Here is a 14,386-nt window from a genome sequence, read left to right as displayed (position 1 = left end):
TTGAAAAAAAATATATATTTTTTACTTTCTGCTATACTACATGTCCCCAAAAAAAAATGTATTCATCAGTATATATATTCTTCAACATATTTTTGGTAAAAAAAAAAAAAGCAATACGTTTTACAGTGATTGGTTTGCGCAAAAGTTATCACTTCTACAAACTATGGGAAAGCTTTATGGCCTTTTTATTTTTTCTGTGATTTTTAGCAGGACTGCGACATTGTGGAAGATGAATCTGACCCCAAGTGACACTTTTTAGGGACCAATTATTACATTGATCAGTGCTACAATAATGCACCGATCACTGTATAAATGACACTGGCAGGGAAGGGGTTAACACTAGGGCGAACTGTGTTCCCTGGGTGTGTTATAACTGTGTGGGGGCTGGGCTGCCAGGGACAACAAAGAGATCGCTGTTCCCGATCACTGGGAAGGAACAGCAGATCTCCTTGATGTCTCCTGTCAGAACGGGGATCCACCTTATTTACATAGGCAGATCCCCGTTCTGCCTCTGTGTACTGCAATCGTGGGTCACTGGTGGACATCGAGCTTGCGGGACCCGCGGTTGCGCTCCCACGGCATGCAGCAATGCACGAGCCCACAGTTTCACATGCACGGACAGCCGCATGGGTATCGTTTTAGCTGCGTTTTACCGCTGTTTAATCAGATTTTAATCTCTCCACCATGGCCAAAATTAAAGAGCTGTCCAAGGATGCCAGAGACAAGATTGTAGACCTACACAAGGCTGGAATGGGCTACAAGACCATTGCCAAGCAGCTTGGTGAGAGGGTAACGATAGTTGGTGCGATATATTTATAAATGGAAGAAACACAAAATCATTTTTTCATCTCCCTCGGTTTGGGGCTCCATGCAAGATCTCACCTCGTGGAATTTCAATGATCATGAGAACGGTGAGGAATCAGCCCAGAACTACACAGGAGAATCTTGTCAATGATCTCTAGGCAGCTGGGACCAAATTTACTAAGAAATTGGTAACACACTATGCCATGAAGGACTGAAATCCTGCAGCACCTGCAATGTCTCCCTGCTCAAGAAAGCACATGTACAGGCCCATCTGAAGTTTGCTAATGAACCTCTGAATGATTCAGAGGAGAACTGGGTGAAAGTGTTGTGGTCAGATTAGAACAAAATCAAGCGCTTTGGCATCAACTAAAATCGCCGTGTTTGAAGGAGGAGGAATACTGCCTATGACCCCAAGAACACCATCCCCAACTTCAAGCATGGAGGTGGAAACACTGAAAGTCACCCCCACAGTGATGGAATGGGCAGACAGGGCCCGCCATTACAAAGGAAAACTACCTTGTATTTTTTCTTGCTGGAGGATCCAGAATAGAGCATCCAAAAAAGGTAAGCTGCAATTTTTAAATATAGAATAGGGACAACAAATTTAAAGTAGGTGGAAAATATACTTTAAAGTGGTTGTATACTCGAATTTTTAACTTTTACCTACAGGAAAGCCTATAATAAGGCATACCTGTAGGTAAAAAAAAAAAAATCTCCTAAACCTGTACGGTTTAGGAGATATTCCCCTCGGTATGCGCCGCTGACTGCAGCGGCGCATGCGCACAGGGGATTCTCGGCCGGAATGAAATCTCCCGTGCGCATGCGCGGGAGTGACGATATCGCGGCTCCGGCCACTCACAGCGCCGGAGCTGCGATACCCGGAAGAAACGCAGAGGGAGCATGTCAGCTCCCTCGGCGTGGATCGGGCCAGATGTCGGGGCCTCGTTCTAAGGTAAGTATTTCATAATGAGCTAGTATGCGGTGCATACTAGCTCATTATGTCTTTTGCTTTGCAGGTTTAAAAAAAAAAATTTGCGGGTTTACTACCGCTTTAAGCACAATGTTGTTTTACCTATAGTTTTACAACATGCAGGAGGTTTTAGTAGGTTTTTAGAGCTGCAGGGAGCTTAAAGCCCCATACACACGGTCGGACTTGTACAAACTTTTCCGTGGACTTTTGTACAAAGTGTGTTGTCCACAAGTTTGTATTGCATACACACGGTCGGACTTTTTGACAACAAACACGAACGTGGTGACGTCACAACGTACTGACGCCGCTTCAAAAGAGGACGTTCAATGACTCCAGCGCCACCTTTGGTCAACTTCTGTATTGTAGTCTGATCGTTTGCAATGGTTCTGAGCATGCGTGTTTGTACCTTGTACAAAAGTCCGATGCTTTTGCATACACACGGTAGGACTTTGCTCCATCGGACTTCTGTTGTCAAAAAGTTTGTCCGTTCGCAGAGCCAACAAAAGTCCGATGAAAACAGAAAAAGTTTGTCCGATGGAGCGTACACACAGTCGGATGTTGCTCCAAAACAGCTAATTTGCATGTTTGTTGTCAAAAAGTCCGACCGTGTGTACGGGCCTTTAGACTATATCCAAGCAGCCCTTACAGTCCCTTATTTTTGCTGCTGGTTTTACTCTGAAGTATCCAGAAGTGGTCAGTAAGAAATGAGGGTTCATGAATATGGATTAATGAATGAGGGTTCATGAATATGGATTAATGAATGAGGGTTGATGAATATGGATTAATGAATGAGGGTTCATGAATATGGATTAATGAATGAGGGTTCATGAATATGGATTAATGAATGAGGGTTCATGAATATGGATTAATGAATGAGGGTTGATGAATATGGATTAATGAATGAGGGTTGATGAATATGGATTAATGAATGAGGGTTCATGAATATGGATTAATGAATGAGGGTTCATGAATATGGATTAATGAATGAGGGTTGATGAATATGAGTTGATGAATGAGGGTTGATGAATATGTTTTGGAAAGGCTAAATGCTTATGGAATGTTGGCTATATATCACTCCAACTTTTATTACCAACAACCAGTGTACACAGGAGGAACCTTTTGGTTGAGAATAAAACAAGGGCTTGTTATGGGTCCTTCTATTACAATTGGAGTCATCAGGAAGTGACCACACCGCAATAACAAATAGAAAAATAGGATTAAGAAATTCTTGGCAAATATGAAGCTTAATCGTGTTCTTTTATTTACAAGATATCAGTCACCCCTACAACCCTCAATTAATATTCTTTTCACTACAGTTTTCTCCAGGCTTCTTGCAGCTCTGTTGGATCTCCTGTCAATACCCAGTATTCCAATATGGGGGAGCATGTGACCTTTTCCCCTTCTTTTTGGGATGCATTGCTCAGGGCATCAGTGGTCAATCACTAATCATTAACTCTGTCAGAAGGTCATTAACTCTAGTTTAGTTTCAATACAGAGCTTACACATGGTTTAGAAGCAGATAAGTAGGATTGGCAGTGTCATTTCTCAAACCTGGTGCTGTATGAAGTTGTCATGTTGCTTGCCTAGCATTAGATCAGTGGCCTCAGTTTAGGGTCTCTGTACCAATTTATTAAAAGAGAGATTTTAGCAGGTTTTTGGAGCTGCAGAGATTTTTTTTCAGTATCATACTTACCTCGGTCTGATGCTGCATCAGTCCCCTGTGCCTCTACACTGAGAACCGAGCCATTGAACACTGCCGATGGCTTGGTTCTCACAGTTCCCCGAGCAGAGAGCTGCTGCCAATCAGCAGCTCTCTGCTCTGCTCCCTCCTCGCTCACTGGAGCGCTGAGCTGTGGTGCGGCGGGGAGCGCCGTCGCAAGCTCTTATCAGCTTGCAGAGACGGGTGTTAGTGTCCGATTTCTGTGACGTCAGCAGAGAGCAGATTTCAGTCCAGATTTCTGTCTCTGCTAAAAACAGGTCACAGGATTCCAAACGAATTGCACTCCTGTGATCCATAGGAGAAGCCCAGCCAAATGAGCTTTGGCTGGACTTCTCCTTTAAATCCACATTCTGAAACATTTTTTATTCAAATATTAACCACATGACTACTGGGCACTCCCCCCCCCCCCCTTCCTGCCCGGGCCAATATTCAGCTTTTAGCATTGTCACACTTTGAATGACAATTGCTCTGTCATGCAACACTGTACCCAAACAAAATTTTATCATTTATTTTGAGACAGATAGAGCTTTCTTTTGGTGGCATTTAATCATCACTGGGTTTTTTTATTTTTTGCTAAACAAAAAAAAAAAAAAAAGAAAACATTTAGTTTATGTTATAAAATGTTGTAAAGAAGTAATTTTTCTTCATCACTGATGTGCACTGATGAGGCTGCACTGATGCATACTAGCACATTTTGCCTTGCAGGTAAACACACTCAAAAACACACCCAGCGGTTTACAACCGCTTTAACAAAACTTTTGACTCGAGTTATCTTAAAGCGGAGGTCCACCCTAAAGTGGACCTTCTGCTCATTGGAATCCTCCCCCCCTCCGGCGCCACAATTGGCACCTTTCAGGGGGGAGGGGGGGTGCAGGTACCTGTACAGTACAGGTATCTGCACCCACTTCCGGGATAGCTCTCTGCGGAAAGGAGCGTAGATTACACCCCTTTCCGAAAGTCCCCCGCTGCCTGCTGGAAAACACACAGATCCCAGAGGCAGCGGGTCCATCCTTATTGCGCAGCGCGACTCGCGCATGCGCAGTAGGGAACCGGGAAATGAAGCCGAAAGGCTCCACTTCCTGATTCCCATACCCAAGATGGCGGCGGCAGCACCCGAGAGACGATCGAGAGATCGGCTTCGGGTGCCGACATCGCGGGCGCGCTGGGCGGGTAAGTGTCCTTATTTTAAAAGTCAGCAGCTGCAGTATTTGTAGCCGCTGGCTTTTAGAAAAAAAAAAAAAAAAAAAAAACGCGGAACTCCCGGCGGACTCCCGCTTTAACTTTGTCATAACATGGAGTAAATACATAAAAATCTATCAAGACCCATGTATTTCATACACCCTCGAGAAACCCTATCCCCTAATACATTATGCTTATAATTACAGTACATACAGCAAATAATTATTAAATAACTTTCCCATCTTATAAATACACCATATATTTATCACTCTCTACATTTCTAAAAGATTCTGCACAGGTTTCTCATAACTCCAATTAGTATTAAGTGATTATAAGATCTCCTTGTGTAGTCTATCCTATCACTCTCACTTTTATATCTAGGACGACTTTATAAATTCTGTCTAATAATTTCAATAAACGTATACATTTTAATCCCTCAACTGTACTGCACTCATGCCGCGTACACACGACCGGACTTTCCTTCAGACAAGGTCCGACGGTCTTCCCGACAGACTTTCGGCAGAGTTCCGATGGACTTACGAATGAACGGACTCCCCCACACATGAACGGACTAAGTCTGTTTGAAAGTCTGTTCGTTTAGAACGTGATGACATATGACGGGACTAAAGAGGTTCAATAGCCAGTAGCCAATAGCTGCCCTTGCATTGTATTTAGTCCGTCGGACCAGCATACAGATGAACCGTTTTCCCGTTAGGAATTGAGTCCGTCGGACACATTTGAAACATGTTCTATTTCTAGGTCCGTCAGATTTTTTAGATGAAAAATGATCGGATTAGCCCACACACGATTGGAATGTCCGACGGACTGATTCTGTCGGACCTAGTCTGCTGGGAAGTCTGGTTGTGTGTATGCAGCATAAGTGTTGTCTGCTGCCTACCAAAACACCAATATCCCTTCCATTTCCACCCCCCCCCCCCCAAAAAAAAACCTTATGTACTTCCCCCTAGCAACCTCTCTCTATCTAATTGCAAAGGAGCCAAGCCTGGAATGTCCAACCACTTGCCCCAGAGTTTTCTAAATGTATCTGGGCATCCCCTATGTTGATAAATCACGTGTTCTCTTTGTAAAACTTAATTTGACGATTTTTACCCATAAAGAGTATTTTGGGGGAGCCGTGGCGAATCATTTCTGTGCTATCAACTTTCATGCTATAAACAGCAGATGAAGGATCACCATAAAAATCTGAGGGGTATAAAACTCTCTATCCAGCCACCCCAATACACATATCTTGGGTTCCATCAGAATATTAACTCTAAACACCTTGTTAATGGTATCCAATATCTAAACAACTTATAAAATCTCCATATCCAGTGTTACCGCATCCCTTTCACATCATCGATATAGAGGAGTATCCTTTTAATGCCACTTAAAATGTTTCTGGGGGATATAGTATGCACGATGTATATAAAAAAGTTGAGCAAGTCTGTGAGATGCAGAAAGAGATATATGTTCTACAGTATTAAAGTGGTTGTAAACCCTTACAAACCACTTTGACCTACAGGTAAGCCTAGATTAAGGCTTACCTGTAGGTCCAAGCAAGATCTCCTAAACCTATATGGTTTATGAGATATTTGCCCAAAAACAGGCACCGCTGTCTACGGCGCATGCACCGTAGACAGCGGCGCGCAGGCACACTGAGCCGCGCCATTCTCAGCGACGGAGCTGCCGCGCGTGACGGCTCCCGTGCGCATGCGCGGGAGTGACGTCATCGCGGCTTTGCCGAATGACAGCGGCGGAACTGCGAGACCCCACCAACAAGATGGATGCGGCGGACTACAGGGGACATCGGTCACTTCGCTGGCTCCTGTGTCAGGTAAGTGACACATAATGGGCTACTATGCGATGCATAGTAGTCCGTTATGCTTTGCCTTTGCAGGGAATGAAAGAGAAAGTAAACTCATCAGGATTTACTTCCTCTTTAAGAACATCTAACCACTCCTCATCATTAAGGGGACTGATGCCCATTTGCCAATATGCCCTGCACCCCAAAGAATTTAATTTTGTATTTTTTTGTAGCAAAGCATAATAAGGTTTGTTATTTGTCCCCGCTTAGAAGTTGCTGCTAAACTTTGATTAATTATTATAGGTGTTATATAAGCCTAGGGCATGAATTTAGACTGTATTTGGATAGCATGCCTGAGCTGTAAATATTGGAACAAGCTTCTAGTAGGCAAACCAAATTCCTCCTGCAAAGTCTAAAAGTCTTCCAAAAATTGTCCGATATAATTGCGTAATATAAGTAAGACCAATGATTAATTACCTGCACTTTTAGTAACTTGGGGTAATTAAAATTCAGAAAAATCCAGGTGTAGTCAGTATACCCCTGATAATGACAGAGATCTTTAATCCTGTTCAAAACCTTATCTATCATATCTAACATGGGACACTGCCTAGCTAGTCTAATTTCACCTGCCTCTAAAGAATCCATCCATTTTTTACCTATATGTCGCTTAATGAAGAATCCTCCAGGGGCACGCCCGCTGATTGCACAGAGGGGGAGCCAATCAGCAGGTCCGCCAGACGCAATGTCCGCTGGCCACCTGCCATTGTTCCCCAGAGAGGCAGAACGGCGATCTACCTATGTAAACAAGGCAAATCATCATTATGACAGGGGAGAACATAGAGATCTTATGTTCCTGCTAAGCAGAAACACAGATCTCTGCGTTCTCCCAGTCAGAGCAAACCCCACACAGTTAGTAAGCACCCCCTAGGGACACACTTGACCCTTTGATCGCCTCTGGTGTTAACCCCCTTCCCTGCCAATGTCATTAATACAGTGACAGTGCATATTTTCAGCAATGGTCACTGTATTAGTGTCACTGATGTAAAAAAAAAAAAGTGTCACTTAGGCATCCAATTTGTCTGCCGCAATGTCACAGTCCCGCTAAAAATCGCTGATCACTGCCATAACTAGTAGAAAAATTATATAAACATTTCATAAAAATATCCCATCATTGTAGACGCTATAACTTTTGCACAAACCAATCAATAAACACTTATTGGGATTTTTTTTACCAAAAATATGTAGCAGAATACATATTGAGCTAAATTGATGAAGAAATTAAGTTTTTTCTTTTATTTTTTTTCTTTTTATTTTTTTTAATTGGATGGGTTTTATAGCAGAAAGTAAAAAATATTGATATTTAAATTTATTTTTTTCAAAATTGTCGATCTTTTTTCTGTTTATAGCACAAGAAATTAAAAATGCAGAGGTGATCAAATACCACCAAAAGAAACCTATTTGTGGGAGAAAAAAAAAAAAAGGACATAAATTTTATTAGGATACAGAACATCCCACAATCACGCAATTGTGAATTAAATATTGCAGTGCCGTATCGCAAAAGACGGCCTTGTTCATGAAGGGGTTAAAACCTTTCAGGGCTGAAGTGGTTAATACCTATTTTATTGCCTATTGTGGACAACAGTAAAAGAAATGCCTAACCTATTTGAATTGCACAGGAATTGATTAAAAAAATAAAAATAAAAATAAAAAATAAATAAAAAAGCATAAAAAGAATTAGGAAAAAAAAAAGTGCAAAGTCGTGCAATTCCAAAACCCAATTCTACCCCACTAAAAAGAATTGGATCACACAAGGTTCAATGTGGAGGAACGTTTCTGGCAGTCATTGCATTCGGGCCATGTTTTCTAATCTGTATGAATTAAGGGAAAGTATCAGGAAAATGGTTTTCACTGTGAAAATTATGCTCTAAATTACTGGAAGTGAATTTTGGAACATTATAAAATTGACCTTATGGCATAGACCAAAAACATTACATGCCAAGCATGTTATAAATCAATGAACATAATCTTGAAAATGCATTTTTTCAGATATAGAAATCCACATGATTGTGAGTCATTACTATTACATTCCATAGAGTTCATAGAACACTCCACCTCCCATCACCACCTGACCACTGCACGGGATCATAATAACATTTTATTACATTAACAGACATAAATACCTACCAAACATATCCTGACTACAACCAGGACTGGATTTAAACAGATTCACACATCAGAGTCCATTTATTGCAAGTCATTGAAATTGACGTACAAAGAAGATTACATTAGCTATATATCTGAAGTAAATACATGTATATACTTGCCAGCAAAACTCCAAGTAGATTTTTTGTTATGACATTGGTAAAAACCTTCTTATGCTGCTATGTACTCTTTAGTTTACATAGACAACAATGGCTTGGCTCAACAATTTACACAACAAAGTTAAACTCTGAATCTGTCAACCTCCACAATTGACTTTTTCCACTGACTAATCGATCACTATGTTGTTGGTTCTCAATGACCGTAATGACGCGTACACACGACTGGACTTTCCGGCAGACTAGGTCCGACGTAATCAGTCCTTTGGACAATCCCATTGTGTGTGGGCTAATCCTATAATTTTTCACATAAAAAAATCCAACGGACCTAGAAATGGAACATGTTTCAAATCTGTCCGACAGACTCAATTTCTATCTGGAAAAAACGGTTCGTCTGTATGCTGGTCCTATGGACCAAATACGATGCTAGGGAAGCTATTGGCTACTGGCTATTGAACTTCCTTTTTTAGTCCCATCTTACGTCATCACGTTCAAAACGAACAGACTTAGTCCGGTCGTGTGTGGCCAAGTCCGTTCGTTCGGAAGGTCCGCCGGAACTCCGCCGAATGTTCGTCAGGAAGACCGTCGGACCTAGTCTGCCTGAAAGTCCGGTCGTGTGTACGCGGCATGACACATTTTACAAATGTGTGACACAGCATCTTTGTGAGATCGCACATGTACAATGTTATTGTAGACTGCTTTCCTTAAGACCTTAATCCTTCTATGAGTGGTTGACTTGAGCTGACAAAGTCCAGAGTAAATACTCTTACAGATGATTGTTGGCAAAATACTGCTTCCCAAGATAACCTTTATTAAAGTAACTATTATATTTTAGTATAAAGTGGTCCCGTCTGGCAAGGGGCCCGGGAAAAATTATTATAAATGATCTGACCAATGGCCATGATCAAAACACAGCTGGACGTAATCATAATAAAATTCTGTTACTCTCTGTATCAGCATTTCTCAAAATTTTATCAGGGAGAAACCTTTGAAATAACTAATCTGTGCTAATAATTATACCTACAGTTGTGGATAAACGAATAAACAAAAGTTTAAGAACCGTGGCATACTTGATGTATTTGACACTCAGGGCTACACTACACAACACATTTTAATATTAAAATTGAAATGATGGCCAGAAATGAAACACAAAACATTAAAAATTGTAGTGCTCCCTCACAATGGTGGTCCATGAAGTGCGTATTTACACCGGTGGTCACTGAAGTGCCTGGTTTTACTGGTGGTCATTAAAGTGCTCCCATACATTGGTGGTGAAATGGGAGAAAGGCCCTCACTGATGGTCAGAGGGAAGAATGCTTCTTCCACTGGTGGAGAGTAGGGATGTGCCGAACGGAGCCCTGTTATGTTCGCACCAGAACTTTCAAACACAGCGAAAGTTCAGACCCGAATAATGAACCCCATTAGAGTATACGCAAGTAATTGGGCATACAATAGTTCTTGCCCTGGGGGACATGTATCAATAAAAAAAAAAAAAAAGTTTGTGAAAAACGTAATTTTAAAATGAGCAGTGATTTTTTTTTTAAAGTGAAAGCATAAAAATGTGTGGCCTGGGGGATCCCCTGAGTCTACCTGTAAAGCTGCAGATCTGTACCAGGTCTAGAATCTGCTGCAGCAATAATTGCATTTATTAAGCCAAAGAATATGAAATCCCTGCAAGCTGCCTTTATTTTTCTCAGCAATGGCTGGGGAGCTAGTGTGTATGATGAGGCCACAATGTAGTGCACTAGGAACAAGATTAGAGATTTTTTGGATACATTCTTGTGTCACTTTGACTTTGGATATAAGTAACGTGTGTGTAAAAATTGGTCTTTGGGTGTCGTGGCGCCCTCCCACCATAACCCTATAGAGGTATCCTTGATGAAAGCAAGAATTAGCCTTGCTGTAAAAAAAAATGCAATGATATGCACCTGTCAAACAGGTGCAGAAAAATTGGTCTTTGGGTGTTAATTGTGCCCATGAAACCTATACCATAAACATTCTTCCACATGAAATGATTTAACACCCTCAAAGCTAGGCAGCCTCGAAGTCCTGCAGAGTTTCCACATCCCAAAAAGATTAAATCAGTGACATTGACATCAGGGGCTTCATAGCTCGTAATCCAGGACTGATTCATTTTTATAAATGTCAAACGGTCCACAGAGTCTGTGGACAGATGCGTTCTATGATCAGTAACGAAACCTCCTGCAGCACTGAATGCTTGTTCTGAAAGCATGCTGAATGCAGGGCAGCCCAACAATTCAATAGCATACTGGGCAAGTTCTGGCCAGTGGTCTATTCTCATGACCCAGTAAGTCAGTGGATCATCAGCTGGAAAGCACTTCATCTCTGTTTTGGCCCTGAGGTAATCATCCAGCATGTGATGCAGACGCTGACAATGGGATGTGGAAGCTGACAGCCCTGGGTGATGAGGACTAAAAAAATTCAGAAATGCCTCACTTCTTAGGTGGACGCCTTCTCCAACGCTCCTCTCTTGACCAACAGAAGACTCAAAACTACGTTTCCCACGACACTGTAACCTACGGGAGTCAGGAAAAACGGTCAATAAAATCCTTTTTAACATATCCTCAAGAGATTTTATCTTCTGCACTCTCTGTGGGGACAGGATGAGTTCTGAGACCTTCCCCTTATAAAAGGTGGTCAAGGAGGGTTGCCAGCCAGTAATCATCCTTCTCCTTTATGCCACATATTCTTGGGTCCTTTTGCAGGCTTTGAAGCATAAGGTTGTCCATGCGCCTCAAATTTGCAGAGGCTTTAGAAGCAGACTCCTTTGGGTCACTCAGGATGATAGCATCTGGAACTTCCTCCTCCCAGCCACGGACTAGCCCCATCGCTTACAGATTGGCGCATGTCTTCCTCTTATTCAAAGCCTAACAAAGTGTCAGAATCCTCCTCCTCATCCTCCTCCTCCCCTCTCTCCTCTTGTGTGTTTTGTGAGATAGGAATAATGGTGTCTGGATAAAGTGGGCCTTGAGAGGAAAGGAAGTCCTCTTCTTCCTCTTGCTGCTCTGCCTCCAGTGCCGTGTCCATATTGCCACGCAGAGTCTGCTCCAGCAGAAACACAACAGGGATTGTGTCACTGATGCATGCTCTGTCACCGCTTACCACCATTATGGCCTACTTAAATGGTGACAATGCAGTGCATGCATCCTTAAAGTGGTTGTAAACCCACTTTGAAAAAAACAAAACAAAACAAAAAAACTAACACCTGCATAGCATACTAGCTCATTATGTAATACTCACCTGAGATCGAAGCCCTCGCTGCGGTGCCTGTACACAGCACTGGCCGGCAACATTTCTCCCCGGAGTTACTTCCGGGCATCTTGGCTCCGGAGCCGCGATGATGTCAGTCCCATGCATGAGCACGGGAGCTGCCGGTAATGGAACACTCACTGAAGCAAATGGCACAGTACGTGCCATTGCTTCAGTACGCATGTGCTGATGATGTTGGCACAGATACAGGAGATATCTCCTAAACCATGCAGGTTTAGGAGATATCGGGGGTAGCTACAGGCAAGCCTTATTATAGGTTTACCTGTAGCAAAAAGTGGATTGTAAGGGTTTACAACCACTTTAATGATCAGCCATTGTCATGGAGAAAAAAAAAGCAGAGGTGGCCTGAGCCTGTTTTTGTGCCGTATTGGCACAGGTACTCGTTGACGGCCCTCTGCTGCATGTATAGCCACTGCAGCATTCCCAAAGTTAAGTTCCACCTGGTGGGCATGTCACAAATCAGGCGGTTTAATTGAATTGAATTTCAGCCAACCGAGCACTGGATGTGTATGACTGCCTGAAATGGCTACAGACTCTTCTGGCCTGCTTAAGTACATCTTGCAACCCTGGGTACATACTTGGGAAACGCTGCACCACCAAATTAAGAACAAAGCACATGTGTCGGCTATCCCTGTCTAAGGGTGGACAGGAGGTTTGAGCCATTATCGGACAGCACCATTCCTGGCTCCAGCTGGCGTGTTGTGAACCACCTCTGGGCCTGTCCCTGCAGAGCTGCGAGAATCTCTGCTCCGATGTGGTTCCTGTCCCCTAAACACACCAGCTGAAGCACTGCATGGCACCTTTTAGCCTGACTCTGGGAATAGCCCTTTGAACGCTTAGGGGGTACCTGATGTTCATAGGACAATTCTGCAGATGAGAGCATGGAGGTGGCGGAGGAGGGGGTAGAGCTCACAGGTCTGGCTGGCATCATCACCACCAGCTGTATGGAGACGTGGGGGCAAAACAAGCTGAAGTACAGAGCCATGTCCTGCATCCTTTTGAGTTGCAAGCAGCATTACCCAGTGTGCTGTGAACAAAATATATCGTCTCTGCCCATGCTTGCTGGACCATGTGTCAGCAGTAAGGTGGATTCTACAGCTGACTGCCTTGCCCAACGATGCCAGAACATTCCCTTCCATGTGATGGTAAAGAGATGGAGCGGCCTTACGTGAAAAGTAGTAGCGACTGGGAACCTGCCATTGTGGTACAACAGAAGGAAGGGGGCAGAATCCACAAGGCTGAAAGGCAGAAGTTGGAGAGCCAACAGCTTTGACAAGCTTTTTCCGCTGCAGCAGATGGGGCAGAGAAATTTGCATGCTACAGTCTACAGATGGTGGTGTGATGCTGGCAGATGTGCTGCTAAGACCTGGGACACCCTGTGCTGTACCAACATCCCTGTCAGTGGAGGCTGCTGAGAGGTAATGACTCGGTATCGCAGGGGCATACTGAAGTGGGTAAGGAGGAGGAGGAGGGACAGATTTGTGCCCCTTTTGTGTGTGTGGCTTTTAGGTGCTCTTGTCAACGGGCTGAGTTGTTGGATATCAAATGCCTTGTTACGCATGTGGTACCCAAATGGTTGGTGTTTTTGCCACGCTTGATGTGCCCGAGACAAATTTTGCAGATAGCAACAGTGCGATCTGCTGCAGATATGCTGAAAAAGGCCCAGACAGCTGAGCTTTGGGGAGTGAGCTGGGAGATAACAGCTGCAGAATGTGAAGGAATAGGGTGGCTGATCTCTACTGTTTCTTGATGTCGGCCTCCTTGGGGTTGTGACCCCTCACCTTCAGTTTCCTTCTCTGCTCCATCTGGCACCCAAGTCACATCAGTGACCTCATCATGATCTCCATCTTCATCATTACCACTGGAGACAACTTGGGGAACATAAATGCCAATTTGTCTACCAATGTTCCTCCCTCTCTCTAGGCTCATGTTGCTGTCATCCTCAACCTCAGAACCAACATCCAAATCCAGTAATGGCTGGGCATCATCAAGGTGCAAGTGGCTGATGCTATGGTCAAATAACTCAGCTGACGCCTCAATGGCTGATGTTGGGGCTATGGCAAGTATAGATGTGGACAAGAAGGCAGGTCTATCCACTCTGGCAAATGCAGGGGACTTCACACTTGTCTTTGCTTGCGTGACAGGATGAGGAGGAGGGAGGATGAGGAAGGTTTAGTAAGTCAGTCCACCACCTCCTCTGCATGCTGTGGCTGGATAGCATGGGCAAACTCACTAAACAGAGGAAATCATGCCCTGCCTGAGATCCACCTGTGCCTGTGGACACATTTGTTGCTGGCCCC

At 43.5% G+C, this 14,386-nt stretch overlaps 1 protein-coding gene across 1 annotated transcript in view; it reads right to left on the bottom strand.

Annotated features, from left to right (window-relative positions):
- MAL2 (mal, T cell differentiation protein 2) overlaps positions 1 to 14,386 on the bottom strand; it is a 113,853-nt gene that overhangs the window by 47,384 nt on the left and 52,083 nt on the right. The gene's annotated exons all lie outside the window — the stretch shown is intronic.

This window comes from Lithobates pipiens, unplaced genomic scaffold (genome assembly GCF_037356315.1).
Source record: "Lithobates pipiens isolate NorthernLeopardFrog02 unplaced genomic scaffold, aLitPip1_a1.2 Scaffold_19, whole genome shotgun sequence".
In the NCBI taxonomy this organism is placed as follows: Eukaryota; Metazoa; Chordata; class Amphibia; order Anura; family Ranidae; genus Lithobates; species Lithobates pipiens.
Note: the sequence above shows the minus strand (reverse complement) of the source record. Positions and strands in the feature narration are given on the sequence as shown.